This window comes from Rhinolophus sinicus, chromosome 6 (assembly GCF_057876585.1).
Source record: "Rhinolophus sinicus isolate RSI-liver-muscle chromosome 6, RSI-T2T, whole genome shotgun sequence".
NCBI classification, from domain to species: domain Eukaryota; kingdom Metazoa; phylum Chordata; class Mammalia; order Chiroptera; family Rhinolophidae; genus Rhinolophus; species Rhinolophus sinicus.
Window position 1 is genome coordinate 24,961,936 of NC_142506.1, and position 6,169 is coordinate 24,968,104.

Below are 6,169 nucleotides of genomic sequence, written 5' to 3' on the forward strand. Positions count from 1 at the left end.
CAGGGGTGGAAGGCACTTTCTTTCCTTATCCCTTTCAGTATAGAAAGAGTGTGGTTCTTAAAAGAGCACAGACTTTAAACTCAGATATGCGATGGTTATTCAGGATCTGTATGAACTTAAAAGCCCCAATTTCCTCATGGGGCTTTTGACATTGATTGACATTGTTGCTGGGACAAGCAGATGGAATGCATGTGTGAGGAAGTCCTCTATAAATGGTACAGCACTTACGTTTGACCCTCCTTCTGCTGTAACTTGTTCTTATTCAGCCGTTTGCTCATGGAACAAGAAATATTTCTAGAGTGTCTAGTTGGTGTCAGGTGTTACGCTAACTTCAGTGAATGACAGCATCTACTACTACTTGCCCAAAATTAGAAAAAGAGAAAGTGCGTCTTTAAATCCTACCACATTTTATAGGGAGAGACAACTGTGAGCTGAAACATTAGTAAAGGATACAGAAAGAAGTATTTATATTTAAGTAACGGAAAATATGAATATGTGTTATGAAATGAAAGAAGATGAAAGATTTGACAGAGCGACATGTTTCAGGAACATCAGACTTATTCTGTCACGGTTATGGTGATACCATGTGAAGCCAAATTATACAGGGCATTGAAAAATGAAGCTAAAAAGTATAGGTTTTATTTTAACAGAAAATAGAGAGTCTTTGACAACTTGGGGTATAATAATGATATTATATAATGATAATATTGGATATAATAATGATATCAGAAGTAGGACTTCCAGAATGGTGCTGGGAGGAGCTCAAGGAACACTTTCCACAGTGAAGTAACCATTTAACTAACGAAAAGTATTAACAAAAACTTAAAGCACAAGCAACCACTTGTCTCCCGAAATTTTAAATGGGGAGCATTTATTCAAGGAAACCTACTGACTCTTAATAAGAACAGTGAGATTCTGTGGCATCTTAGCTACAATCTACTCCCACCCCTTTCCCTTGATCAGTGTAACAGAAGCTCTACTCCAGGCAGCTGTGGCCAAGACGACAGGCCTCCCTCTTCCCTCCGTTCCTAATCTGGACTAAGGGCTGCTGCCATCTCTCATTCCCCATCCTGTGCTGCACAAGCTCTTCCAGGCAGGCATGGCTAAGAGGACTGGGGTTTGCTTCCCCCACATGACCTCCATTCCTAGGGCAGGAACTCTACCCCAGATGGAGTAGAACAAGAAGACTAGACCTCAATTGCTCCCACCCCAGTTCACTCATAGGGTAGAGGATCCATGCCAAGAGGGGCAAGCTGAAAGAATCAAGGGCTTCCACCCCACCCAGTACTCTCCATTGGACAAGCCATTGTCTCTGTGGAAAGAAGCAGGCCTATGTCCCCTGCCCCAGCTCCAGTGCAGTGTAATAGAAGTTCTGCCCAAGGGGTGTGGGTTAAGTGGCCACAAGATCGGAGAGCTCTGAAGTTCTCTGTTTCTCTAAGGAAACAGACTTCACTTGGAACAGAGTATGGGGCAGTTCATGCCTGAAGGTGCTGTCACAAACATTGGTGACGTTGGTGGTGAGCAGTTGAGGGAAAACTGGTAACTCTATGATACTAGCAGCAATAAGCAAAATGGTCGACCAGCTGAAAGTTAAACAGAGAGAAACAGGGAAAGTTAGCTAAGAGGAGCCCTGCTGGGGTGTAGCAAGTCTGAAAGGCTGGCAATACCCTACCCTTCCAAGGGGCTGGACAGTAATTAGATGAAACCGTGGCACAGTTTATGCCTGAGGGCATTGTCAAAAACAATGGAGCCATCAGTCAATTCCACAATTCACTAGGACAACTCAGAGGACCGGGCATACTATTATACTCAGGGCTATGATTTACTGCAGTGAAAGGTGACAAAGTAAAATCAGCAAAGACAAAAGGTGAATGAGGTGAGGTGTAGAGGAAACCAGGTGCCAGATTCCGTGCCCTTCCCAGTGGAGTCATGCAGGATCTATAACTCCTCCAGCCACATGTTCACATAACACATGTGTAAAATTGTCTAGCAGCGAAGCTCATTAGAGACTCTGGTTTTTATTGGAGGCCGATCACCTAGACACTCTGCCTAGCATGTACCACATTTCCAGAATCCCAAAAGGAAAGCAGTTCAATGTGAACCATATTCTTCGTGCAAATCCTTTAGACACAGTGAGCCATTCTTATCAGCTCTAGTAATGGTGGAGGTTCCCACATGTGAATTACATCACAATGAAGCTGTTAAAAAAACAATGATGTCATCAAATCTGAACTTCTGAAAGGTTAATGCAAACTTAATGTCGGGGGGACTAGAGTGGACAAAATCGAAACACAGAGAGCGAGTTAAGGGGTTTCTGCATTGGTCCAATCAAGCAGTAGCAAGGAGCTGAAGGGCAGAGGAAGATAATCATCACTTATTGAGCAATAAGTGTGCATCCAGCAGGCTTGCTATGGCCCACACCTTCATTCACAATCTTTTTCATTACTCCTCTTCACGTATCCTTTACTGCAGCTAAACTCAGTACCCCCTACCTAAGGTGGCAATCGTAGGAATGGTAGAAAAGATCATGATTAAACATCAGCAGTTACAGTTTTCCTGTTTCCATTTTCTATGCACAGACTATATTTAATTATCCAACAAGTTAAAAAACCCATCACCACGTATTAGACAGGATACACTAGATTATGCTCCTGTAGTTGTGTTCAAATTTGAGCTAGCATGAGACTATCCTCGAGGGATTTTTAATACATGGATTGCTGGTTCCCACCCTCAGAAATCCTGACTCGGTGTTCATAGGTTGTTTTGAAAATTAAATGAATTAATACTTATAAAGCACATAAAATGGTGTTTATTTTGTGGTAAATGTTACATATGTTTGTAAAAGAAAAGAAAATTTCCCAGTATTGTGGTTGGCTGATTTAATCTGGAATGCTCTCCAGATTCCCAAAGTAAGGCTGACATAGTAACTACTGTGGTGATGTCATGTCCCTTTACTTCAGGCAGAAATTTCATGGAGGTTATTACAGTTTGAAACAACACAGTATGGCGGTCATACAATGTAGTCATGTAGGTAAACAGAATAAAATGATTCCATTATGTGAAACCACCTCTATATCTGAGACGGAGCCAAAGAAAACTCAGTTTACTCTAGTCCTTCTCACCCAATGGAATATGATGCCCAAATCTCTCTCCTCTCGGGGAATAGGGAAGTGGAATTGTAGTCTTATTCAGGGTCTTCCTCCAGGTGGAGACCCGTGGAGGAATCTCTGGACATTGAAATCCCAGGAGTCAACCTAGCTAAGGGCTGAGAGACTGTCCCAAGTCCAATTAGCCAAAAAGCTATGGTGTGGGAGTTGAGAGGGGTAGCCATGGACTTAAAAGCAAAAAAAGTGAACCTAAGAATAACAAGTAAACGGATAAGAGGAAGAAGTCTGGGTCAACTGCTTGTAATTTTATTGTTGTCTAAAACGTGCTTTTATGTGCAAACCACAGCTATTGAACTAGGAGGCATATTCAGTCATTTGTTCATTCAACAAGCATTTAGACATATATTGTCACCTGCTCTGACCACCACAAGATGTGTGAAATAAGATGTGGAGCCCTCAGACCCACTGATATATTGTTAAAAGAGAAAAGAACCTTTGAGACTTAGGAGGGACCTTAGGGATCTCTAACATTATTGCTGTTGTTTTTAAAAGGAAGTGAAAAAGGATACCAGATATTTCTTGCATGATGTCCCAGCAAGGAAATTCTTACACCTAACTTGAAGAAAAAAAAAAAAAAGAAGGAAGATTAAATCAACGATGGGAATAAAGCTCTTTTGACCTGGTGACTTATCTAAGCAGCAAGTCCCTTCCCTTGATAGTAGTTGAGATGCCTTGTTTGTACTCACTTGATCCTGGACTCCTTACCCAGCCCCCAACTCCCATTTGGCTGAAAATAGTTAAAAGGCAAAGCAGTAAATCAGGAAGTCTGCACACACAGCAGGGTTCAGTTTACAGTACAGCAGGGTTAGGGTTGAAGACTGAAGTCGTCTAATTTCATTTTCAAAGCTGAACATCTAGCGCTGGGTTATCATTAATGACAGACATCTTGGTGTCAAAGGGTTGTGTCAGGTTCCAGACCTTTTCATGCTTTAAATTCCTATGTTTAATCAAAGGTTAACCAAATCATTGCTGGTAACAAACTGTGGCTTCACGGTACCGTGGGTGGCCTGCGTTTGCCACTGGATCAGCCATTGCTGATAAGAACAAGAATACACTTAGAGTTCATGTATACACATTCCTAGATGTTTACTACTTGACAAAAGCCGTAGCAAACAGTTCACGAGACATTAGGGCCAGAGAAGCTATGCCATTTTATCTTTAACTGGGAAGTAATATTTGATTGTTTGAATATATGCTTATTGATTTGTTAAATAATTTATTTCATTTGTTTGGTGAAACAAACAGAACTGTGTCCAACACTTTTTTTTAATTTTTTTTATTTTTTATTTTATTTCTCACTTCCTTCGCAGGCCTTACTTCAGCTGCTTCTCCAAGTTACCGATAATTTTAAGGAGCGTCCAGTTAAGCTCCTTGCTGGGCCTCCACAGAGTTTTGAAAGGAGAAAAGTATCTGCAGGTGAGGCTCAGCTGATGGTAGGGAGGGAACCTGGACTGGTTTACACGTGGTTTGCCTGTATGGCAGGAATTTAGGAGTTTGAATTATTTGAAGTGGCAAGAACCAAAGAATATGAAATCTTCCTAAGTACATAGCTGGAAGCTTTTTGATGTTTTATAGATAGAGAGGCTATAAGCAGTGGTTCTCAACTTCAGAGTGAGTAAGAATCACCTAACTGCTTGCTAGAAACGTAGATCCCTATTGTTGAACTCTGAGTATTATCTAATCCACCCCCTTATTTTACAGACGCAGAAGTGGTGGCAGGGGAGGCAGTGGGCGGAGCCATGTGCTGGCGGTACCGGCCGGTGCGCAGAGCTGGGAGTGGAATCCGGGTGTCCTGATTGTCTGTCGTGGGTAAGTACTCAGAGCTGCGTGCAACGAACTCCTGTCCCTCACCTAGACACACATGTAAAAAGAGCATTCAATTCATTGTGGTGCTTCATTTTTAGCCGGATAAACAAACGGCTTCGGGACTATAGGAGAGAGTAACTGCTGGCTACTGCCAAGGGATGTGGAGGGTGGACTTGAAAAGTAGGTGTTTACCAGAGTGAGCGAAGTGTAAGCTAGACAAGATCGTGGGAATGATAACACAAACACAAGGTTGTAGTAAAGAGTTTGGCGTGGTCAGGGGGCTGCAGGCTGTGCGTGTGTCTGTAATACATATGTGCTCAGTGTCAGGGTTGGGTTGCAGACCGGAGCAGAGGCTGGATGTGGTGGAGAAGTTAGAAATAGACCATAAAGAGCCTTAGATTGTGTTCTAAGGAGTCGTCACTGCCTGCTGTAGGTGAGCAGCTCTCTACTTTAGCACGCAGGAGAACCACCTAGATGGCTCTTGAAAACAGATTGTTGGGCCCCACCTACAGAGTTTCTGATTAAGCAGGTCTGGGCTGGGACAAAAGAACAAATGTGCATTTCTAACAGGCTCCCAGGTGATGCATGTGCTGCTGGTAAGGGATCACCATTTGCAAACCACTAACTACTGTCCTTGATAGAGAGCCAGAAGCAGTTTTTAAAAATGAAGAACATTTTAGCATTTAAACTGTGGAACGAAAATCCAAGGTGGGATGCAGAAATCAGGGTATGCTGGGTGCAGAGAAATAAGAGGCCCCATGGTCCATGGATTGCCATTTACCATGTGCAACATTGTGAGCTAAATAGTCTAGCTTTCCTTTAACATACTTAAACTATCCATTGCCAAGTCTCAAGCATAAGGCTTGGATTTGACTGAATGTTAGAACTGCAGCTAATAGCCTTGTGAGGTGAGGTTGGTGTTTGGTGCAGGGACCAGCTTATTGACTGCTGGTACAGTGGAACAATTCCATGTGAATGCATGGCGTTTGGGCACAGTTGGCTCTTCGTTAGCTGTGGTGTGGGAAGGGTCACCCGTCTGCCTTCACCTCTTACGGACACCATCGGTCCTCTACATCAGGAACAGTAGAAGCCTCAATTGGGCCTCACCTTCCAAATATAAAAGCCAGTCTCTTAGACATAGCTTGAAGTTTGAACTCTTCATCCCAGCTTTCCAAGTTCTGCTTTATCTGTATAAC